This window comes from Sceloporus undulatus, chromosome 1 (genome assembly GCF_019175285.1).
Source record: "Sceloporus undulatus isolate JIND9_A2432 ecotype Alabama chromosome 1, SceUnd_v1.1, whole genome shotgun sequence".
Lineage (NCBI taxonomy): Eukaryota > Metazoa > Chordata > Lepidosauria > Squamata > Phrynosomatidae > Sceloporus > Sceloporus undulatus.
Window position 1 is genome coordinate 83697511 of NC_056522.1, and position 26110 is coordinate 83723620.

The following is a 26110-nucleotide window of genomic DNA, read 5'->3' on the forward strand; positions in this document are numbered from 1 at the left end:
GGAAACTCCAGCTGCTCCGCCGGGCCAGCGCTGCGCGGAGCGCATGCGCAGAGGCCTAACTAAATCCGATACCTCCCTCCTTAACTCGCTGTCCACCGCTCTTCCCTTTCCATTCCTCCTTCCTCCCCTCCCTCCTTCCTTCCCTCGCTCTCTGGGTGCTGAAGTTGTGGCGTGATGGCACGGGAAGCAGCTCCGCTAAGGGCACAGAAGCTATTGCCCTTGGTTGCTTCGCTTCAGCGGCGGGGATACTCCAAGAAGCGCCCCAGAGACAGCCAGGCGCGGCCGGTAAAGGTCAATACAACAATCAGCCCCCTCCCCTTATCTGTTTATGTTTTCTAATCCTTCTTTATTATGAAGTGTTGTTTTGTGGTTATTGTTATTTGTTGCCCCCTTCCCCTTTCGCCAATCTCCTCAACACTCAGCCTCGGACAGGACAAATGTCTGCTGGGAAGAAATCCGAGATGCAGATGGATGGAGTGAGAAGGCAGAAGCTAGGGACGCAGGAGAGGAAAGGGCAGAATGAGAGAGCGGAGAGAGGGATGTGGGAAGCCAAGGTGCGAGGGAGTGCAGGCAGGCCAAGGGGCGGGGCTGGGGGAGACACCCCCCCACGGGAGGCCCTGGGCCCCAGCCCGGGGAGGGAAGGGGGGATGCCGTGCTTCCCTGTCAGGGATGGATGAGGAAAGCGCAAAGGAGGAGAGAGAGGTTTGGAGGGGCCCATGGCATTCCCACCGCTCCATGCCCCAGGGCAGTGTGTGTATGTTGTGGGTGCTGGTGTTGGTGTGTCCCCCGGGGGTCCTCCGCCAGAGCTGATGCTGGAGGGCGGGGGAGCCAAAGATGCAACACTTTCCAGGCAGGAGAGGCAGAAGAACGGGCTCTCTCTCTGTAGACAGGAGGGAGTGGGGGGTATTTCTGAGCTACTGAGATGGGGAAGATGGAAGGAAGTGATCCGATTTTGCCCAGAGGGAAACCCCCCTCCCAAATGGCTTTGAGTAGTAGAGAGCACGAGGTAGGGCTCACCCACAATTGGCACGGGAGGAAAACACACACACACACTCTGTAAATGGCCCTTGGGACGGAGATGAGTGCGTGGGGTGGTCACACATATGTCCCAGGACGAAAGGACACCGAGCCCCCCCCCACACACACCACAACGAAATAAAATGGCCCTTCACAGTAGGTGTAGGGCACCCAGAAGTATGCCCAGGAGGAAACATGTACACACGATACACGACACTAGAAATGGCCCTTGAGAGAGTTTAAGGAGGGCACAAAATGCCCATGTAGGAATAAATAAACTCCCCAAAATGGCCCTTCACAAGCCCCCAACGAAGAAGGGCATATAGATATCAAGAGGACAAAGATAAACCACTCCCCAAATGGGCCCTTAGGAGAGAGGTGGAGGAGGGCACATTAGATGTCCTAGGAGGAAGTCCAGCCCCCTTGAAATGGCCTGACTCTGAGAGAGGTTGGAGGAGAACGAGGTCTTCCCCTCTGCTCCTTTTCCCTTCCTTCTCTTGCTGGGCTTTTTCTCACCCACCAACTCGGTCCCTTAATTCCAGATGATGGCGCAAGCGGCCTGGCCCTGCAGCTTGCTGTGATTTTCCACATTGTGTTTCTTTCTCCCAGCCCTCCCTCATTGAAATGTTGCCTTCTGTGGGCAGAGCCTTTTGACAAAGGCGAGGGATCAGGTGGGCGCCAGGGAAAAGCAAGCCATCCCCATCCTAACCATGGACTGTAGCACACTTCATGGACATCATCATTCTGGGCCTCCACTTTGAAAAACTTGCTGAAGTGTGGCGATGAGCTGTTGGAGCACACAATGAAGGAGGGGGGTTTGAGTGGGGGTGGGCCATTCCCTTGCCTTTCTGAGGGGCGCGCAAGGATGATTTCCCTCCCCCAAGCTACTCTCCTTGGATTCTGCAGTTCTATCAGGGCTATGGACCATGCTGGGTTTGGGCTTGGGGGTTTTTGCCTGGTGCTTCTTGTACTTTGAAATTGTTGAGGTTGAGAGGAAAAAGAAAGAGTGGGCAAAGGGAGAAAACTGACAGCTAGGAAGTGAGCCAAGAGAGCACTCTGCCTGTCCTTCCTGGGATGGACAGACAGCAAAGTGTTAAAATGACTCAGCCAGGTAGCTGCCCCAATCAGCATGCAATTTCATCCTAAATTGCGACTGAGCAACAGAAGGAGGGACAACCTGTCCGTTGTTTCCTTTCTGGCCAGAATTGCTTGACTCATTAGCCAGATGCTAGAGCCAGCATGGCCTGGTGGGTTTGAGTTTTGGAATAAGACTCTGGAGACGAGTGTATGAGAGTTCCCAATAGATCGAAAGGACGTGAAAGGCACATAACAAACAACAGGCAACAAAGTTATTGACATGTCGTATATTGTGTGGATAGCTGCTTTTGATGGAAGGGATCATAGCTTGAGTGTCTGTTCTGTCTCCATCTTCCTTCAGAAAGGCAGAATAAGGCATGGAATGGAGAATCAACACTTACTTTCTGTATTGAGAGTATGCTGCTTAGCTCTGCGTATTCCTTGCTCCATGTCTGATCTTCTTTGGTTGCTGTTGGGTCAGTGTTTTAGGCCACGTAATTAGTTTAGGCAGAACCACTGCATTTGTGCAATTTTATAAATTGGAATGTAAATGGCCTGTTGTTGTTTGTTTTAAGACAAAAAAAATGGCTATTTTCAGACTAATACAAATGCAGTTGCAAACTTAATCTTTCTTAGTTTTCCTTATGTGCACTGATGTTTAAATATTACATGGTCTAGCAGGATTAGTCTCAACAGTGGTAGTATAGCCCTTCTACCCACAAGGCAACAAAAATATGCCTGGTTAAAACCCAATTGTTAGCAGTTTGGTCAGTTAATATGCATGGCAAAATCCTAACCAATGGGTGTTTTTTGTCTGGATTTGGCCCCTGGGCAAAATATCTAGTACTGCACTCAGAACTTTTTTTTGTATTCATTTGTTAATAATGTACTGCTATGGATATTCTCCGTGTGATACATCCACCCCATATACATTTAAAAAATGTGAATTTAGTAGAAAATTGTTGCCAATAAGGGTTTGTGATTACGCCATTCTTCTGTACCTAAGTTTTACATATTGCTTCTGTTTTCCAAACCTAGCATTTTTCTTATCATTTGTTAAGCAGACGGTCCTATGTACTTAGAATTCAAAAATATAGCTGGTGTTATTGATAGAATCAGTATTAAGAGAGATCTTGTACAGTGTCGGCCCTTCTTATACATGGATTTGTTATGACACGGATGTCAAGCATACACAGGTTTACAAATAGGGTTTTTTAAACAAGTACCTAAATTTCAAAATAAATCAAACAATATAAAAGTGATTTTCATTTTTTGGTATAGAGGGACACATTTTGACTATGTCATTATATTTAATGGGACTTGATGGCATCCATGGATTTTGTTATCCACAGGGGATTTGGAATCAAACCAGCATATAACAGAAGTTCCATTTGTACCAACCACCTATTGGAGACTAACCCTAAAAGAAAAAATTGGCAGCTGAGGAGCTTTTGTAGGAACTTTCATTTGCTACTCTCCTCAGATGCATTTGGTGTGACCATACTGCCAATTTCCTCTTCTTTCCGTGTAGGGGATTGACAGACCACTACTTTGGAGTGGATCCTGTGCACCTTTTGCAGGCCACCAGATTGTGGACCAGAAGCAACCGCACAACATGACCCCAATCCGGACTTTGCTGGCGCTGAATTCCGTCCCTTTAAGTGGCAGTCATGAAAAGTGTATGTCTGCTGTCGTGGCAGTGGCTTGTTGGCTACTTTTGCGCACACCTTGTTTTAAAAAATTTAACGTGTGGTCCACTACAGAGATGCCCTGAGATACACCCCCCGCTGTGTGTTTGGCGGTGCAGCGTGATGCTGGGCGTAGGGGTGGCAGGGTATACACCACACTCCATGCCAGTGTATAATTGACGGGTTCAGTTTCTAGAGCTGCTTTAGTCTCAACAGGCCCTGCAAGATCCCTTATAAGCTTATATTTACTCAGAAGTAAGCCTCTTAGTGTTCAGTGAAATTATATTTCACCAATATGTGTGCAGAAGACAACATGCAGCCTGAATTCTGGGACTTGAAAAACTAATGTCTTCTCATGTAGTTACTTAGGTCAAAGAGAAAGAAAGAGGAAAGAGTAACAGCCCTTGATGCTGTAGGCGATGAGTTACACTTAAATTATTAGACATAGAATGTCCCATGCTTAATTTTCAACACAGCAACAAGAAGTAACAACAGGGCCTAAATTCTAATTGCTAGTCCCCGCAATTACAGTCTAGAAATTCACACAAGACAGATATATGCTTGTGTGACAGTACCAATCAGCAATTGATTTCAGTGGTGTGACTCTAGGTCAGATTATGCAATTAGATTTAGGCTTTAAAATGATCAGAAATGATTTCTATTGTCCAAGTATTGATTTTATGGCAAGTTCCAGTCACCAGCTATGACATTTCATTCGATCCTGTTGTTGGATTTCATTCAAATCTGTATGGAGCAACAATGAGTTTAAAGCAATGTCAAACTTCTTTAAAATTCTGGCAGTGTGGACCAGTAGCCATGGTTGTGGCAAAGCTATGCTAGTCCAGCCGATTGACAAAGAAAATTGGTGCTCTAATGTTCAGAGGTTACAAACTCTAGATCACAATCCTGGTTTCTGGAACAATAGGTTTGGAACTGCATCTTCCTGAGGGGCCGTCTCACACTGAAACCCCTGTGCCTTCCAATCAAAATGCGCATGAGTGTCAGGAGACAGTGAAATTATTCAAGCAAAATGATTTGTCTTGTTCACTCTCATCCAGCCAGTGCTCACACAGTTTCTTTCTGGTTGTCTGTCATAGCTTGTGTCCTTGCAGTGCAGAGAATATATACAGGTGAACTTGCTTCAAAACTGCATTGAAAAACTTTGTTTGAAAGAAATTATATTAAAAATTCTTCAATGATAAAAATACGTTTTAAATGAATCAGTATTAGAAGAGAGCACATTTTCCACAGTCTAGGAACCCAACTTTTGTTATGAGGTAGTCAATGGGGTAACAGACTATTATAACGAAATTAAATGTAACTTTCTTGCCTATTTGTTAATTTTTGCATTGATTGACAGATTTAATCACTACCACAGCATTCAATGGTACAAGCAGTTGTGAATTTCTCTGATATCTGCAAATACCAATACTAGGAGTGCTAAATAAGCATGAAGAGATGATTGGCCGCATTTCTTCTGTTACTGGGAACTAAGCACTCTTGAAAAGAATATAATTCTCGTTTTTAAATAATTCTATGCCACTCTCTCTTTGTGGGTGTCCTTTCCTCTTGTTCTAAATATGTCTATTATTGTTATGTATGGTGAACCACACATGTTCTGAATAATGGGATTACATATTGTGTTCATAACCAGAAAATGCTCTCTAAACATTTTTAGCTCGCAGTTCCAGCTTTGTTGTTGGGTGGGCGGGGGGGGGGTTTTCATCAGGTCTTCAAAGCTGGCTTTCTTGTGACCCTGGTGATTGGTTTACATACAGACGACATACAATTCATAACTATAAGCAGAAGACAGGGACGAAAAAGTAGGAAAAAGAATGACCAACTGTTTACTCCTTCCTGGTTGTGTGTTGTGTGTTGTGGTGTGTGTCTTCAATTTGCCTGCCAGCATATGTGATCCCATGGTAGAGGGCAGTTGTTAGAACCCAATTCCCATTTCTTCTTGGTTGGAACCCTGGGACTTGGGAAGTTATAGAAGTTACTTTGTCCTGCTTAATTTGGGCTAATGAAGATGGCTTTCTCCAGGGGACTGCTAGAATTCCAACAGGAAGAGCTAAGCAGTATGTCAGCAAAAAGGCCAAAGTCTGTCTTAAAGTCTCTTGGTATATTCTGCCTTTGAGACTGGGGATACATTTGAAAGACAATGGGAAACAGAGGAGCAAGCAGCAAAAGATATTATCAAGCACGCAATATCTAGTATCAGAGTGGTTCAGCAATAGAACCAATTACCTAGAGGGGTGGTGAGGTTTCATTCTCTGGATGTCCTTCAAAAGCAGGCTAAACCGCTACCTGTTGGGGATTTCTATGCCAGAAGTTCTGCCACTGAACAGAGGGCTGCACCTGATGCTCATAGGCCCCTTCTTGATTCTGTGATTCCGGGACTTTATCCGGTAAAAAAGACGTGAAGTCATCCCACAGTGCTGCCACGATTCATGATTACCCTTGAATTAAGAGCATTCTAGACCGTTTTTATTCCCTGGACAATCCATGAATAAAAAGCGATGTACAATCTTCTTTATTCACAGGATAATTGTGTGATAATCGTGATGTTGTGTGATAATCTTTGGTTGTTGCGCGAATTGATGGGAGCATATTGCTATGCTCCTGTCTTTTTGCCAGTCTTCTAAAGTCCTGATTGATGTAACGTGAAGAAGATTCAGGAACCTTGTATTTCAAAATAGTAGTCTGAAATGTCCTTGGTCTGCTTAGTGCCTTGTGTATCTCCATTCTAGACTGGGGTGTTCTAGAGACCTCTAACTTTGAATGTGGGACCCAATTAGATGGTTGCCTAGAAAGCTGCTTGATCCAAACTGTTTATTTCTGATGGCTTTTGGGGATTTTCTTTTTATTTCACAGGTTGATTTTGTCAAAGTCCTGTTGATCTCTGGAATGAGAAAATTGCTAGTGGTAATTTTGTGCCATCATTGTTATCTGCAAGAGCCATCTGGCAGAACTGTTTGAAGTGGTCATAGGTATATTACATTCTGACCAGCAAAAAGCCATTGTAACAAAATTTCCTCAACATTTTGCAAAAAGCACTCAGATCTGTCTCCACGTTGGACTCAACAGTTGATACCATTCAAGTAAATGCAACTTAGATTTGTGCTTGCCCAACAGTAATGGTTATTTGTCAATTTCGTTAGCCCAAGAATGTGGACAGATCCTTTGAGAAGGTAGAGCCACTGCCTGTGTTCTAAATTCTTACCTTCTTGGGTCAGAAATGGAGGAGGAATGGATGGTCAGCCATAAAGGAGTCTACACCGTTAAAGGAGTCAGTTGTTAGGACTTGGTTAAAAGGGCTTCCTAGACAAGTATCCAAAGTCCCATGGTGAAGTGGAGGTATTAGCAATGTCTGGTAGCCTCTGCGACTCCAAGCAGGTCCTGAGTTATCTGATTGTCTTGATCCATTTCATCTGGTTTTAAGCCTCGTTTTTGGCAAGAAGATGGCTTTGGTTGCCTTGGAAGGGTGTTGGTTGCATACACTGCAACATTTCACAGGTGAAAAAATGAGAGTTATGTCATTAACAACAACATCAAGTGTGATCAAGTGCAAAAAGGTTATTAACAAGGAAAAATACACCAGCTAGGAGGCTAAAGCAATTTGCTTTTGCTCAAGCCTACTGGAAGAGCAAGATTGCCACCTTGCATCTCCTCTTCCCACTGATGTGTTAGCTGAGGTGTGAACTACTTTTACACTTTGAGCTCATTTCATAACATGCAAGTAAGTTGGGGATAAAAGGGGAAAAGTGGAAGAAATAATAATATAATAATATAATAATATAATAATAATAGATTTATTTCTAGCCCGCCCACATCCGAAGATCTGGGCGTGTTACAACATAAAATTACAACAAATTACAATCGAGTTTAAAAAATCAAAGCCTAGACCAAACCCCCACCCCATTCCCAGTACTAAAACAGAATTAAACAGTAATAATATTAAAACATTAAAAAACATTGAACAAACAAAAATAGGCAGAAACATTGCTGGGGGGAAATAGACAGATGATGGGACAAATATCTCTATATCTGGGGAGGGTAACTAAGTTGGAAAGGCCTGCCGGAGAGATCCGTCTTGACGGCTTTCTTGACAAGCTGCCAGAGTGGAAATAGAGGAGAGAGGAGAACATTTGCAAAGCCGCTGAAAAAAGTGGGATGACAAGAATAATTCGGATTGTTCCTAACAATCAAGACATTTAGAAGAATGGTTGTGGTGTAGATTTTTCTCATAGCTAAACATAGGCCTGTTACAGACAGCCAAAATAAAAGCTGCTTCGAGTCACAGTGGATCGTATGGTGTTTTCAATGATGCATGCGTCTACGCGTCCAAATCCGCCTCATCAAAGCCACACTCCAGACTGGAGCATGGCTTTGCTGTGGCTTCTGGACTTTAGGACGCATTGCATCATTAGGGAACACACCATACCTCCACTGTGACTCGAAGCGCAGCTTTATTTTTTGTGCGTGTCTGTAACAGGCCATAGCTCACTATCAAACACTCAGATAGTGATAGTGAAAAACATATCAGTTTGACTTTCATGTGCATTCTATGTTTTTAAAACTTTTGATTCTTTCCACCTCAAAAAAATCTGCAACAATTGAAGTCTTCAAAAGCAAATGAAAACACACTCCTCCCTTATGTGCCCTACCTGCATTCAATAGGCACAGCTATTTCCAATGCAATGTTATGTGGCACTTGCCTGCCGTATAGATATTAAAGGTGAGAAGTGTCTCAATTAAAAAAAGGGGTGTGGGTTGACAATCCTGTTTGAAGATTAACTGAATACACAGGAATTCAAACCTACACGTCTAAAGAGTTAAACATTCAAAACACTCAGCTTAAACGGGGAAGCTTTTGGTTTCTCCTATATGTGATTTTAAAACAACAACAACTCAACTTTCTATCCTGAATGTACAGAGAGGTGTAGCATAGTAATAGAATATAAATTATGAAGTCTAGTAATGGACTTTTATAGATATTTAAAACTGGTGTTGTATTTGTATGGTAATGCCTCAAGCCTTACTGCAAATTTTGGAATGGAAGTAGTAGATCATTCATTTGTTTGACAAACCCCACCATATCATCACTCTCTTCATGACTTAACCAGCAAAATGGTCCTGTTCTTCCATATATGTTTATCTTTTGACAGAACTCTCCAATAAATTGTCCAGATTTATCCAGTGAACAAAGTATGCAGTCTGATTTCCACACTCAGTTGCCCCTTGCTACCATCTTTAAAACACCAACAGAGAAAGAGAGAGAAATAATCTCAGTCTGGGTCTAAGGGGAGGCAGCCAGTTCAACAGATGTCACTGAGTTCGTTCAGTTCAGCATTCTCAATAACCACAAAACTGCTAATTATGACAGGCAGCAGATTGTAACATTTTGCTGACACCCATTTAGAGTGTTCCCAGTTCAAACTAGCTTTGCCAAATATATTCCTATGGCTGTTTCATACCAAGAGCAATTGGAGAATATGAATGGCGATAATATTTCTTTTTAATTGTGTTGAATGTTTTGAGGGACAGACTAAACAAGATACAACTCATGTAAAAGTAATTATATAGTTGGATTTTTAAAAAAGTGTAGGTTTTGTTGTTGTATACCCTGAAGTCATTTTTTATTTATGGTGACCCTAAGGCGAACCTATAATGGGGTTTTCTGAGGATGAGAGAGTGTGACTCACCCAGTGTCACCCAGTGGGTTTCCATGGCTGAGCATGGAATCAAACCTGATCTCTAGAGTCTTAGTCCTATGCTCAAACCACTGTTACTAGGGCCCAGTTGGGACCCTCTCTGGGTTAACAGAGGTTTGGTCCCTCTTACTGTGGTCCCAAATCTGAATTCCCCCCTCTTATTCTTTGCTAGAGAAGAGAAATCCAGATTGATTTACTCTCTACATTGGAAGACAAATCCAGATTGGTGCTAATGGAAGCTTTTCTTCCAATGCAAACAGTAGATGCAAAGCAGAAATGCAGCACAGAATAAGTAAAGAGGAAGTACAGGAATACTTGGTTAATCTAAATGAATTTAAGTCTCCAGGACCAGATGATCTACATCCAGGGGTATTAAATGAACTAACGAGTGTAATCTCAGAGCCACTGGCAATATTTTTTTTAGAATTCTTGGAGAACAGGAGTAGTCCCAGCAGATTGGAGGAGGGCAAACATTGTCCCCATCTTCAAAAAGGGAAAAAAGAGGATCCCAGCAATGATTGTCGAGTTGGTCTGACATCAATACTAGGAAAGATTCTATAGCAGATAATTAAACAGTGAGTCTGTAAACATTTAGAAAGCAATGCCATTATTTAAAAAAAAAGTCAACATGGGTTTCTGATAAACAAGTCATCTGATCTACTTTTTTTATATAAAATTACCAGCTTGGTAGATGAAGAGAATGCTGTAGATATAGCATATCTTGATTTCAATAAGGTCCCTGACAAGGTCCCCAACAATATTCTTGCAGACAAGCTAGTAAAATGTGGACGAGACAGTGTGATTTGTAACTGGTTGACTAGCCGAACCCAAAGGGTTCTCACCAAAGTGACTAGCGGGGACCCACATGGTTATGCCCTGGGCCTAGAACTATTCAACATCTTTATCAGTGACTTGGATGAAAGAATACAGGGCATGCTTATCACATTTGCAGAAGACACCAAATTAGGAGGGGTCACTCAGAGGACAGGACCGAAACTCAAAATGACCTTAATAGATTAAAAAGCTGGGCCAAAGCTAACAAAATTAATTTCAACATTGAGAAATGCAAGGTACAGTGGACCCTTGTTATATGCTGAGGTTTGGTTCCGAGATCCCCCGTGTATAACAAAAACCATGTATGCTCAAGTCGCATTAAATATAATGACATAGCAAAATGGTGTCCCTTTTAAAAAATGAAAAATCAAGGTAAATTTATACTTTTTTTTTTAACATTTTCAAACCATGGGTGCTTGAATCCATGTTTAAAAAATCCGTGTATAAGAAGGGCTGACTGTACTGCACCTAGGATGGATAAATTGAATGCATAGATATAGGATAGGGACACCTGGCTTAATAAGACTACATGTGAAAGGGATCTAGGAGTCCTAGTAGACCACAAGTTGAATACGAATCAACAGTGTGATGTGGTAGCTAAAAAGGCCAATGCAATTTTAGACTGCATCAATAGAAATATAGTGGCTAGGTCAAGGGAAGTAATAGTGCCACTCAATTCTGCTTAGGTCAGGCCTCACCAAGGATACTGTGTCCAGTTCTGGGCACCACAATTCAAAAAGGATGTTGACAAGTTGGAGCGTGTCCAGAAGAAGGCCACCAAAATGGTGAAGGGTCTGGAAGCTGTGCCTTATGAGGAAAGACTGACAGAGCTGGTTATGTTTAGTCTGGAGAAGAGACAGTTAAGAGGTGATATCATAATCTTGTTTAAGTATTTGTAGGGGTGTCACATTGAGGATGGAGCAAATTTGTTTTCTGCTGCTCCAAAGACTAGAACACAAAACAATGGATGAAGCTACAGGAAAAAAGATTCCACCTCAACATTAGGAGGAACTTCCCTAACAGTGAGAGCTGTTCGACAGTGGAACACATTCCCTTGGAGAGTGGTGGAATCTCCTTGTTTGGAGGTCTTTAAAAAGAAGTAGGATGGCCATCTGCCAGGAGTGCTTTGATTCTGTGTTCCTGTACAGCATGGAGTTGGAGTGGATGGCCCTTGTGGTCTCATGCAACTCTATGATTCAAAGAGGCAGAGGAACAACTCTGGATTGGAAACACAGTGTGGAGGAAAGTACTGATACTCTTTCAACTCTGTACACTGGAGCTCTTCTAATCCATATTGGGTCCAAGTCCACATTGCTAATTGCATGACTAGCACCCTGTCTAGTTTGGCCCTGCAAAAGGAATGCCTTCTGCAAGAAATATATATTTGTCCACTGTCCTGTGTGGTTAAACAGGCTTTGCAGTTGTTTCTAATAAATGCAAGACCCAGGCAAACCTGTCTACCAGAGCCGCAGGTGAAATGGCTGTGTATACACACAATCAGGAATCACTCCACAAAATCATCATGAATAAAGTATGAAAAAAAACCACATTTTCTGCTTCTGCACTCATGCACCTCATTATAATCCTTTGTACAACTGTATGGAAATGTAAAGCCCATTTCCGAATACTGATGTTGAAGAGTTAACAAGAAAACATGTTATAATAAAACTCTGGCCTGGCTGAAATAAAACTAGTTAGATAACATTAGTACTTATGAAGGAAGGAGCTTTCTAATTTGTCAGTTTTTTTTCCTGAAGGAGAGTTTTTTTAATGATCATTAAGTTTTTATGTTGTAGCTCTTGCTGAAACAAGGAGTCAATGCTTGAAGCTTTAGTGCTGTTATGTTTAATGTATTTGCTTCACACTTGAAAAACCTTCCATCTGGAAATGACATCTCAAGACAACATGGCTTCAAGAACAAGTCCTTCTCCCTGCTTGCTTGCTTTTTTGGGAGAGTAAAAGGTCTTAAAAACTTGAATAATTTTGTGCCCTTTTTAGTTGCCAAAATAAAGGTACTACCACAATATGCTTTTTGGAATTTAAAAGACTGTCATGTTGCCTAGATAGGCTGTCTAAATCACAAGAGAGACAATGGTTCACAGCTACTCCAGAGCTTGAAAAGGTACTTCGAAGAGTAATTAGTTACTGTTTTAGTTACAATGCTTTAAAATAACTAGATATTTCATTGTCTCAAAGATAAGTAATTCAATGTAAGACAGGCTCTGGAGGGACACATTCCAACAGTGAGCCACAGACAAAAGAAGGTGATCAAAAAATATCAGGATAGCTGAGCTTCAAGCTCTTACTGCCACTAACAAAGCTTTTAGAATGAGGGAAAGCCCATACAAAAGCTGGAAGAATAGTCTTCTGGGGAACCCCAGAGAGCTGGATTTGGGTCCCCAAGAAGAGTCACATTCAGCTCCAAGCCCTGAGGTAGCCCTCCTTTGCCATTCATATCTCTTTTTACTCACAGCAAATATGTGCAAGTATACATCAGTTAATAAAGTAGATGTCTTCCTGCACCTTATTTCTTTAATAGAAAATTTGGTATCAGAGGTAGAAATAACATGTAAGGAATATGCATAAGTGCATGCACCACAAAAATGAAGACCAGTTTGACATATTTCAGCAAACCTTTAATCAAAAACTAACAATATGCAAATGTAAAATAAAACAACCAGGTAAAATAAAGCTTGCATAAGTAAACAAAAACATTGTGAAGCTTGAAGAAATCATTCAAAAGTTTCTTTCAAAATACATACAGGGATGACTTTTTCTTTCCCTAGCATCCAGCTTCCATATGATTTCAATTATCTTGGTGGCCACATGTATAGATCTATGCTATTTTAATGTGCTAAGAGGGGGTATCTGAGGAAGTAGAGTTATCTGCTCTTTGTATGTTGCTCAGTAAGGCATTCTAGAGGCAACTACTGTTTGTTTACCTTGTCTGTTGTAAGCAAGCAAACTCAGGTTGGCCAGAAAAGAATCTCATTCATTCCTAACTCAAGCTTTTACTTCATCATTACTGTTGTTAAATGCCCTTGAGTTGACTCCGACGCATGGTGACCCTGTGAATAAAATACCTCCAAGCCCCCCTGTCCTCCACTGCTCTGCTTAGGTCCTGCAAATTCATACTTGTGACCTCCTTAACAAGGTCTGTCCATCTAACTTGCAGTCCTTCTCTTTTTCAACTTCCCTCCACCTTCCCTAGCATTATTGTCTTTTCTAATGAGTTGTGCTTTCTCATTATGTGGCTGAAGTATGACAGCCTCAGTTTGATCAGCTTGGCTTCCGGGGAGATCTCAGGCTTGATTTGTTCAAGGACCCATTTCTTTGTCTTTTTGGCTGCCCAAAGTATTCTTAGTACTCTTCTCCAGCAGCACAATTCAAATGAATTAATTTTCTTCTTATCCACTTTTTTTACTCTCCAGATCTCGCACCTGTATGTTGTAATGGGGAATGCAATGGCTTGGACGATTCTAACTTTAGCGTTCAGTTGTACATCATTACTCTTTAGAATTTTTTCCTTCCGATTCCTAATTTTCTTTTGATTTCTTGATGGCAGTCTTCATTCTGGTCAATGTTTGATCCAAGGTGCAGGAATTACTATTTCATAGTCTAGGTTTAATCTGTGTAGATACTACATGGTCATTATTTTTGTTTTCTTTATGTTCAGCATTCAGCCTACCTTTGCATTTTCTTCTTTGGCCTTATTTAATAGATATTCTAAGTCTGTGATGATTTCTGCTAGTAGCATGGTATCATCAGCATATTTCATATTGTTGATGTTCCTTCCTCTTCTTTTTACTGTTCCTTTTCCTGTGTCTAAGGTTGCTCTTCATATGTTTTATGCATACAAGTTGTACAAGTAGTGTGATAGAATGTAGCCTTGCCTAATCCCCTTGCCAATTGAAAACCATTCTATTTCTCCATATTATGTTCTAACAGTTGCTTCTTGACCCAAGTACAGATTTGTCATCAGAAGTCTCCAATGTAGTGGCACTCTCATGTGTTTAAGAGCATTCCATAGCTTCTATAATGCTGCAGCCCAACACAAAAAAACCCTGTGTTTCTCTATTCTTCCTATGGCAAGGCTGCTAAAAAAATCAGTATAGACAGAGGACAAGAAGCAAAAGGGATGTCCCAACATAAAGAAACCTTCCATTGCCAGAAGCTTTGTTAACAGAGGTATGCCTGTAATGTGCTTTTCAGAGATACTCTGGATTTTCCCCAACCTATTCCCTGTTCCAACTACTGTTGCAACTACTGCAGTGCTGAACTGGATATTCAGTGCAGCTAGCTGTCCACCCCTAAAAATGTCCTACCAGTGCAAGAGCATACATACGTCGAGCTTTGTGCACCTAGGGCAAATATTGAAGCTCAGACTTCCACAAAAAGCAAACAAGTCTCAGAAATTCTAGACCTAGGTCACAACACTATCTTTAATGTGGTATGCTGTGCCTCCCTGTTTTGTACTTCTCAGCAGGGGATCTCAAAACACAGAACATTCTGGCATCAGATCTGCTCTCTTATTTGAAGAGAAAAGTACCAAGGTTGAGATGAGAAGATTCAGGCTACACAATTCTGGTGCTTTTAGTGCATGCCTTGACAAGTAAAGTAATATCTGGGCAAAAGGATGGGGTTCACCAAGTGAATGAAAAATTCAGTGGTGAAGATTTTTTTTGGTGGTATTGCCTTTTCACTCAAAAATAGTTTGATTTATATAAATTTTTCTTCATGGCAAGAAGTTTCACACTGCTCCCTTTTAATTCACGCCATGCTAAAGCTCAAGCAAGGTAAGTAGACATTGGATGGATGCTGATTTGCCTCATTTTGAAGAGTAAGTTCACTACACATTGTTTTTTTCCATTAACAAGCACAAACAATAAGCAAGGCCACAAATTTAGCTCAGTTTAGCACACATATTATGAGCATTGTTGCTGTGGAAAATCAGCTGTTTGACTTGTTTCAAAAATGGGAAAAACACAATGTTAATAATAATAATAATAATTTTTATTTATAGACCGCTATTCCGCAATGATCATAGCGGTGTACAGTAAAATTGTCAACACAATACCAAAAATTGCAACCAATACAAAAATTGCACAGGCCTCTCTCCCCTCAAGAATGGTGGTTGGAGGAGGGCTCTTGTCTTCCAGGCCAGGCCCTCCCCTCAAGATGGTGGTTGGAGGAGGGCTCTTTGTCTTCCAGGCCTGGCCTCTCTCCCCCTCAAGATGGTGGTTGGAGGAGGGTTCTTTGTCTTCCAGCCCAGCCCAAAATATAGTGTCTGGATTGAGGGAAGTAATAGTACCACTCTATTCTGCTTTGGTCAGGCCTCACCTGGAATACTACACCCAGTTTTGAGCACCACAACTGAAGGAGGATGTTGAGAAGCTGGAATGTATCCAGCAGAAGGCTTGGGTGTGTTTAGCCTGGAGAAGGTAAGATTAAGAGGTGATATGATAGTTTAAATATTTGGAGGCATATCATATTGAGAATGGAGCAAGCTTGTTTTTTGGTGCTCCAGAGAATAAGACATGGAGCAATGGATTCAAATTACCTGTACAGAAAAAGAAATTCCACCTCAACATTAGGAGGAACTTCCTAACAGTAAGAGCTGTTCGACAGTGGAAAACACTCCCTCGGAGTGTGGTAGAGTCTCCTTCTTTGGAGGTCTTTAAACAGAGGTTGGATGGCCATCTGGTGGGGCTGCTTTTATTGTGTATTGATGGCCCTTGAGGTCTCTTCCAACTCTATAATTCTGTGATTCTATGATTTTAGAAACCCACTGCTGTTTTTACAAATCATGTTGTAAAGAAAATTGCTCAGATCTTTTATGACATTGATGTCATACTGAGGGCAGATTTTGGGTGAGATGACTGAGATAACATAGCTGTTTTGATGGACGAGTTTCAATTTATTCAATTTCATGATGTGGAGAAATTATTTAGAAAGGTAAATCAAACCACTTGTTTGTTAGACCTATGTCTGCTGTAGCTAATCTGAGCTGTCTGAGAAGGACTGGCCTGTTGAGTGGTCAATGTTTTGAATGCTTCTTTTGAAAGAGGATTTTATTCCTGAAAGAAGCATTTATAAGACTTCTTTTGAAGTATTTACTAAAACTCTGTACCCTAGATAACTTTTATCCAGCCTCTGTTCTTCCTTTTTAAAGCCAAGTCTTGAGGAAAAGGTAGCAGCAGAACTGTAGGCTTTTCTGGATGGAACTGATTATTTAGATCCTTTTCAATCTGATTATGGGACAATAAAAAAACTTGGCTAGTTTGGTGGACAGTCTGTTCTGGGAATTGCATGTGGCAGTGCATCCCTATTAGTTCTGCTGCAACTCACAGCAGCATTTAACACCACTGATCATAGTATCCTTCTGGGCCATTTGGCAGTTAAAGGAATTGGAAACATTGTTTTGCAGTGTGTGATATAGTGGTCTGAGTGTTGAAATTAGGGTTTCAACCCCCACTGAGCCATGGAAACTCACTGAGTGGCCTTTGGCAAGTCACATTCTGCCAGCCTCCAAAGAAGGCAAAGGCAACCGCCCTCTGAACAAATCTTGCCATGAAAACCCTGTTATAGATTCACATTAGGGTCACCATAAGTCAGAAATGACTCAAAGGTAGGGATGCCATATCCTGGTTGCCGCCGGGAAAATCCCGCTTTTGGGGGCCCCTCCCGGTCATGGCCCGGTTTGGCCCCCACCCATGCATTTGTCCCGGTCCGGGGCCTGCTCCTGCGGCCATTGCCGCTGCCGCTAATGCGGCTGGCTGCGGCGCCAACCCACCTCTTCCTTCTCTTCCTGGAGTGGTGGGCAGTGCCAACCCACCTCCTCCTCTGGCTCCACCTTCCTCCTCCTTCTCGGCGGCAACAGCACTGCCGCCTCCGCCATCACGCCTCCCGCACCAGGGCCAGGGCTTTGCCTCCCGCACGCGCGCGCGGGGGGCTCTAAAGCAGGAGCTCGTCCCCTGCTTTGTTGCCAGCCAGCCATTGGCCTGCTGGCCAAAGGGGACAGGCTCCTCTGTGTGTGCCACCCGGGCCTCAGCAGGGGCCAGCGGCAGCACACGTGCCTGCCCCACTTCCCTGCATGCGCGCGCCTGCCCTGCTTCCCTGCGCGCGTGCGCGCGTGAGCCTAAAGAGGATCAGGAGGAGGAGGAGGAGGGGGGGAGCAGAAGGAAAGGTGAGTCAGTGGCCATTAGGTCTGCCTTGTTTTTTTTTTTTTTTTTTTGGTTTGTTTTAATTAAATTTTAAAAATATAAAATACTTATTTTTTTATTTCATTAATTTTTATTATTGCTTGTTTTATATTTTATTTCATTAATTTTTATTATTTCTTTTTTATTTTATTAATTTTTATTATTTATTATTTTTATTTTATTAATTTTTATTATTGCTTTTTTACTTTTTTCTCATTATTTTTATTATTAAATATATACACCCCTGTCTTGTTTTTTATTTATTTTTTCATTATTTTTATTATTAAATATATACACCCCTGTCTTGATTTTTATTTATTTTTCATTCTTTTTATTATTAATTATATACACCCGTCTTGATTTTTATTTTTTTCTCATTATTTTTATTATTAAATATATACACCCCGTCTTGATTTTTATTTTTTTTTCATTACAGTGGATCCTTGTTATACGCTGGGGTTTGGTTCCAAGATCCCCCGTGTATAACAAAGTCCGTGTATGCTCAAGTCTCATTAAGTATAATGACATAGCAAAATGGTGTCCCTAATAAAAAATGGAACATCAAGGTAAATTTATACTTTTTTGGAACATTTTCAAACTGTGTATGCTTAAATCCGTGTATAAAAAATCCGTGTATAAGAAGGACCGACTGTATTTTTATTATTAAATATATAAATATGGCCAGAAAGGGAAGCCCATTTCTGCCATCTGTCTAGGAATAATGCCAAAATGTCCTCCATTTTGATCATGCCTTAGAAACATGCATTTAGATTAACATTTTTAAAAAAATCATCAAATTTTTTCGTGTGTCCTCCATTTTTATAAAAATGTGTCCTACATTTGAACATTTTGTCCTACATTTGTCCTGGTTTGGAGATCCTGGCTTATGGCAACCCTAGTCAAAGGCACACAGCAACAACAACAATAACAACGGGAGCATATGCTGATGCTGGATGGGATGGGAACCAGATCTAGGTGGAGGTACTCCTGTCTCCTTTTTCTTCCCCCACACACTTTTGATGTCTTCCTTCATGGCCAGGCAGCCATTGCAGGAAGACCAGATTGCACAGAAATATGATCATTTACAGTGGGTCCCCTCTATCTTTCTATAATTTCATCCATTCATCAACCTCTCACCCTACAACTTTCACTGTATTATTTCCTCTACCTGCTTAAAATCAGATTAAGGACTGCATAAGAGTTTTCCCACTCATGGTGAAGAGCTTGCCTACAGACCAATAGAAGTGTTTGGTCAAATTGCCACCTGCAACCAGCAGTTTTACTTTCTCCTCTTCCTGGGAAATTCATTCAGGATACAATTTTATAACCACTTACCTGGAAACTCAGTGGGGATTTTTGAATAGCCATGTATAGGCTATTCAAAATGTAATTACTATTTATTATTTTATTTACTTATACCCCGCCTTTCTCCCAATATAGGGACTCAAGGTGACAAACAACAAATTTAAAACAGTACAATTTAAAAACAGTACAAAAGCATTAAAATTTATAAATATAAAATTAAAAATAATTAAGCAATTTAAATTTTAAAACAGTTATTGCACAAAAGCCAAACAGCCATTACCAATAAGATGGTTTTCTCTAATCATGTTTTGAGATTTTGGAATTTTTGGTGTTTTTTTTTACACAACCATTTCAAACCATATTGTTTGGTGTTCCAGTCCTCATCTTCACAGGCTTTCCAGGGATACACACTTTTACTTCATAACATATCAAGCACAGGTTTACGTTTATTTTAAAAATCCACACACTCATGAAGAAATCTGATTATTGTATTAAAAGTGGGAAAGGCACATAGTTGAATGACATATGTTGAATGTTATATTTTCCTTATCTGGGATTATGGAACTGCTCATTTGTTTTAGCTGCCTATTTAATAAATTAACAGAAAAACAGGCAGAACTGTTAAGCACTTTAAAATCTATCTACCACATGAGAAGTAAATATGCTTCCAAATACGTTGGATCTTGCTGTATTAGGTGCTTCTGTAGGCCATTTTGTTGGCCACCTTCAGAGGTGCAGTCTTAGGCTAGAAAAGACTTAATTAGCATGGGTAAGCGCACTCAGAAATGTTTTCTGTCTCTGCTAGAGGAAGCATAGTTTCTGCCTGTTTAAACAGTTGTGGATCATTTGTGAATATCCGACTACCTTCTTTTTCTTCCTTCTCATGAAGAAGATGATGATGGGAGAAGAAAATGCAGTCATTTACTCTTAGTTAAAGAAGGGAACCAATTGCACAACAAGTAGTGAAGTACTGAGCAAACCATTAAATCTCCAATTGGGAAGAATACTTAATCAGTTAAATATGGTTTACAGATATCAAAATCTTGCCACTTACTGGAAAAGTATGAAATTTTACAAGTGAGGTTATTCATAACAAGTATTTGGCTAGTTCTTCTTGTGGTTCTTGTGGCTACTATTCCTGCAAGAGAATTGTGTGATTCCAAAAAGTACTTTTAAAGTCTAAATTGTGCAACTTTTCTATGCCAGGAATGGGCTTAAATTTCATCCATGTGCATTTGTATATGTTTTCTACCTTCCTAAATGTATGTTACAGTGAATATGTGATAAATGTTAATATTTACATATGAATGATGCCAAATCTTGTCAAATTGTGTGAATGCCTCACAACAGATACCTATTCTCAATTTTTCAGACATGAGACCTAAATGTGACAGACAACTATTGGTGTTGGAAACAGGGATGATGATATATTTTGCCAGAATTCCAGGGTAAAAGCTTTTCCTGGCAAGAACCTTATTCTACAAGGCACATCTATTCTTTATAATAAAAGTACACACATAACACAATTGTGCTATAATTTGTTATAAAAGGAGTTTTACCAGCATATGAAACAGTGGACCAGCTGGTATTATGCCCTTTCTGGTACTTTATTGGCCTCTTACTTGTACCCTACCCTTTATCCATTTAGGTCAGAGTGGAGTAAATAGGTGCACATGGCACACTTCTTCCTCAGAAGAATCATGTGGGATAACTTAGGCTCAGACAATGACTTGCCTATGGTTACTCAATTAATTTCATGGAGGGTGAGGTGGCCTCACTCATACCCCTCCCTTCATTTCAAGTCACTTTTGGCTATAGCTTAGACTCAACTCTTAAGCAGTCTTATGTTGGTTGTTCTTGTGTTCATTCAAGTCAATTCCAATTTATGGTGGAAACCCTTTCATAGGATTTTAATGACATGATTCATTCAGAGGAGGTTTGACATTTCCTTCTTCTAAGGACGAGTAAGTGTTACTTGCTAAAGGCCACCCAGTAGGTTTTGGTGACTCAATGGGGATTTGAACACTTGTCTCCTAGAATACTAGTCCAACATTCAAACCACTTCACTACACTGTCTTCGTTTTTCATATGGCTGACACGTTTTTCATGTGGGATCAGTATTTGATGTTCCAAATTATAATATAAATGGGATGCATTATATTTGCTTGCTACACATCACCATCATCATTGTTATCATCAGTTTTGCAGCCTACCAGGTGTTACTGACTGGAAATTTAAGCATCAGTGATAAATTCTATCCAACAGTTTAGGAAGCAGTAAGATATTGTCAGATAATGTGGCATGTTCCCAGCAGCGTTGTCTTTTGAAATTGTGTTATTGTGATCCCCTCTATGGCAAATTCATTCTGATGGTTTGTCAGTCCTTTTGGAATTATCCCAGAGCACCTATCACTAGTAGAATCATAGTTGTATTCCCCAACCCAGGTGTTTCTTTTCTCAGACATGCATTGTTGATATTATTATAATTACTGCATATGTTATTTTATTTTATTTTATATGCCACCTTCCCCCAAATTGGACCCAAGGCAGCTCACAAAAGATGTTCAAAAACAACAGTGATAATAAAACAGTACAATTTTTAAACACAATTAAAACGTCACATTCATATAAGTCAAAATGTAAAATCCTTTAAAATACTAGGTGAAAAATATAAAACCATTAAAAACATATTAAAACAAACATCCTAATAAGAAGCCTCCTTAGGTGCAATTATGTATTAAAAGCCTGCTAGAGAAGAACAGTTTTTGACTGCTGGACAAAGGAGAGCAGGGAGGGGATGTTTTGATTGTGAGTTCCTGCATGGCAGGGGGGTTGGACTGGATGGGCCTTGTGGTCACTTCCAACTCTATGATTCTATGATTATTTCACGAGGACTGAAGTAGGGACTTTCTGCCTAGAAATAATAGTTTGGATCATAAGGCCTTCTGAAGACCAGTCTTAAAGGCCAGTTTGGGGGGGCAGAGTTGGGGTGTAGCATCCACATGACGCAAGTTCTTTACTGTATAAACCCTTCTATTTAGTCTTTAAGTGAGGTCATGCAGTTTGCTATTGTGTTATGGAATTCCAAAACTTATTTGCAAAATAAGATGGGTGCAAAATACACTAACATGGTACTTTGCACCAAATAAGTAAACATTTGGGCTCGACAGATGGCATGGCAATGATGCACTGCCAAAAAGAAGCTGCCTAGAGCTTCTTTTTTGCAGTGACGCAAGCGGGAAAGGGTGCCACCATGACGCCACTTCCTGCCAGTGACGTCTGGACGCTGCCCGGTGCTTGCATAATCATGGCAGCCCCTGTGCGGATGGGAGGCCACCATGATAGCGTCGCCATTACAAACTAGGGTTCAAGAACATGCGGTCGCTGAGTGCTCCCAAGCCCTAATTTTGGCCTGAGGACCACCCACCATTGTGTTATAGCATTATTACGATGTGGCAATATCTTCACTGAGCTCTTTCTCTAATTCTGTTGCCTACAATGATGTCAGGTGATATATGAAAATATATGGGTTTAGTCTGGTAGTATCTGCCTGAAAATGCTCTCAAAATTTTGCAGTTCATGTAGTTTCTAGAAATCAGTTTCAGGGAAGAAGAAGGAGGAGGAGGAAAACTAGGAGGTGATACCCTAAACCCAAAACCATACCTGTTGTTCAGGGAAGAAGAAACCTGCTGTGAAAGAAATTTGTCTACACAACAATGAAGTTTTGGTTTGCTAAATGGTGATCATGTCTATGCAGGATCTCAGAGCATTTTATGGCACATTCAAGGCTGAGAAGTTTTGTGGCATGGACAAGTTTATATTTCAAACTCTGGACTTCCTTAAGTGTAGTTGTGAATTAGTACAACGAAAATAAAGCTCAGTGGAATTTTGAATCTTCCAGATAAACACAAAGCAATCAGGACCAAAGACATTACCCCAGAGCCTGGAAATTTTTTTTATTTAGACCACATGGTGGCAGGGGGATTTGAGGAACTATTGGCGCATTCTGGACGGGCCCTATGGGCGCTGTCGTTATGCACGAGGGGCAGTGCTTCCTGACACACCTTGCCCTTATGAGGGCGTCAAAATGGCGGCGCCCTATACAGATGGGTGCTGCCATTTTGATGTGACGGACGCCTAGCGTCCACACATCTCAGCGCCCTTGTGATGCCTGGAGGGCGCTGTTGGCGCCTTGCAACATCACAGTGGCACCGCAAGAAGAACCCACTTTTTGCAGGTTCTTTTTGCTGCGCGGAGAAGCCATGTAGTTTGTCCGCTGCAGCTCCTTCGCGCAGCAAACACGGGCAGCCATAGTCCCCCAAATTAAACCGCCATAGTCCCCCAAATTAAGGCTACCAAATTCTGCTATTGACTATGTACAAAGTCCTGTATAATGCTGGCGAAAGTAGGACGGAGGTAGCCAGAATACTGGTGATATCAGGGGGCTTTCCCAGTGTTTTCCCATGGACTGTCAGTGACTTTTGGGATTACAGGGAGTGAAGCTGTCTGGGTACACTTCAGCAGCCATTAAACTGCCGAGCAAACTTCTTGTATAAGTAGATGTTGAATACCTCCTTACACAACAACATAAATAGTAGATCTGCTCAGATGCAGAGTGTTACTAAATGGACCAGAATTTTTTTCTTTTTTTTTTTTTTTTATGGTTTACAAGGTTTCGTAGAATGTTTATGGATGTGGTTGGGCTCACTATAGACCAACTGAAATTAAAATACACTCAGCAACCTTTATTGATTTATATTTATGAGGAAAGGGGGATGAATGGGAAGCAGGTGCAGTGGCAGCTTGTATTTGTGTGTGTGTGTGTGTGCATTAAAACCCTGCTCACTGTAGCCAAGTTAATTTCCCAGCATGACTTAAAAGTCATCTTCTTTAGGCCTTACCTCAGGCCTCTAGACCTAAAGAATGGAGACTCTTTCAGATCATGCTAATACGTATTTTTGGAATGGCATCCCAAAAATCTTTCCAAAAGACAAAATGGCAACAAAGATTTGTCATAGGTTAGTATTAGAAAACAAAGAATGTCTGGTAAAGATAAAACACATAGAGCATATTCTTGCCATGGTGCTTGTACTTGAGGACAGTAGGAAATGTATATGCTGGTGTGCCCCTGTTATTAGGAAGAGGGAGGCAACAGTATCAAGCACTGATAGTAGTAGCTAATAGTAGGCAATTCTTTGAGGGCACAAAGTAGTGTTTTCCCCATAAACAGCCCTGTTGTTTTTATTAACTGCCTTCACGTCAATCTCGACTCATGGCATCTGCTGATGAGGCATCTCCAAGACTCCCTGTCCTAGGTTCCCCAAATTAGTCTGCTATTGTTAGATGTGCTAGATGGTATTATCTTGTTTTCAGAGGTTGAAGTGAGATGTACCTAGAGTGACATTTGGCTTTTGTACTTACAATATTGGAAGGCACCATGAACTCCTGACAGTATAATATGGCACTTAGGAGAATGAGCGCTGTAAACAAAAAACTTAGAGAAATATGCAGGTCTGGAGAGATGACAAGACACACATCCTATAAATTCAAGTGCTGCTTTGATTCCCTCTTCTTTGATCATGGAATAGGAAGCATCAGTGTGTGGGTGTAAGCAGATGACAAAGCTGAGTCAAGATATGAAGAAGATCTCTTGAAATGGATAGACTGAGCACCAGCAGTTTACCAAGTGATTTATACTTTTCTTGGTATTCTGTTATGAAAAACCAGTTCCTAGATATATCAACGAAATACTATTTTCTGCATCTTGATATGGCATAACATTAGCACTCTGCCTACTTTTCAAACAAGGATGAATTTCATGTTATATTGCATCTTTCATGTTTCTCACAACTCCATCAGACAATGAGTGCATCTTTTCCAGCATGACTTTCAACTTGTTTAATGTTTCTGAATATGCCCAGAATCCATTATCTTTCAAGAATACAAAGGTAAAGTTACCCAAAATGATAGGGATTATAGAATCTGGATTGCAATAATAGACAATACAGATTTATTTACTTATTTACATATTTATTTATTTATTTTGCTGATTTGCTGATGGGATATTGCACTAGAGCATTAGAGGGGAGGTCTTTTTTCTGTAAGACAATTGAAATGTTACCAAGGGAATGCAAACACAACAAATAGAAGAGTTCTAGGTGTGAACAATTTTCAGTGTCTCACATTCTGAAATGCTAGAAATTTAAGAATGGAAGGAAAATTTCATGGGAGGGGTACAAATTCTTATTGGAGGGTTAATAAATAAGTCAAAGCAAAAATGGGAAAGAAGTAGTAGGAGACAGAAAACAGTGGTACATTTTTAAAGTAGTTGAAAAGATAAGATGACAGAGGATTGATCAGGACCATCCCATCATATCAGAACAGTTTGAAGGTATGAGCAATTTGGGGATATGGGGACAGAATGGAGAGGACAGGAGCGAAAGCCTGTTTGTTTGTTTGTTTTATTCAATTATTATTATTATTATTATTATTATTATTATAAATTATTATTCAATATATAGCCCACTGTTTCCTGCTGAGGAATCCATGGCAGCTTTCAAAATTTAAAATAAAAATGTTGCAAAAAGATGTACAATACAAAAGTTTTAAAAACAATTAAACATCAGTTCTATTAAAAACACATTTTAAAACATTTTAAAAATACATTTTGAACATAATCAAAAACATACAGAATGAAAACAGTGCACACTATTTTAGATTACCTTTTCATACAAAGATGAATTCAACCTGATATCTATGCTGTTTTTTATTTTTATTATATTATATTGCAGGCTGAGCCTCTCTTATCTGGAATTTTAAAATCCAGAGTACTCCAAAATTCAACATTGTTGACATGGGTGGCTGAGATGGGTGTCCTTTGCTTTCCTGATGGTTCAGTGTACACAAACTTTGTTTCATCAATTTTTTTTAAAAAAATAACAACTATTGTGTTTAAAATTACCTTCAGGCTGTGTGTATAAAGTGTGTACAAAACATTAATGAATTTCATTTTTAGACTTGGGTACCATCTCCAAAGCATCTCAATATTCCAAAATCTCCAAAATCCAAAACATTCTGATCCTAAGCATTTCAGATGAGGGAGACTCAACTTGTTTATTACGTTACATTACATTTATTTGCATTACGTTCTACAAGCACTACAAATGAAGATGCAGGTTGATAATCCAATGCTTAAGAAGCCTATAACTTGTACAAAGTGGATTCTTCAAGGTTTTCTAAAAACATTTGTAGTGCTGGTTATTGAATTTCATCAC

At 40.5% G+C, this 26110-nt stretch overlaps 1 protein-coding gene across 5 annotated transcripts in view; it reads left to right on the forward strand.

Annotated features, from left to right (window-relative positions):
• Nucleotides 1-26110, forward strand: part of RGS17 (regulator of G protein signaling 17) — a 94351-nt gene that overhangs the window by 8083 nt on the left and 60158 nt on the right. Inside the window, exon 1 of one of the 5 annotated variants that reach the window (XM_042445968.1) lies at nucleotides 263-285. The exons of 3 other annotated variants lie outside the window; for them this stretch is intronic. The gene's annotated coding sequence lies outside the window, so the exon portion shown is untranslated. Of the gene's footprint in view, nucleotides 1-262; nucleotides 286-26110 lie in introns of those variants that run through there. One more of the 5 variants, XM_042445970.1, reaches the window with a different exon arrangement.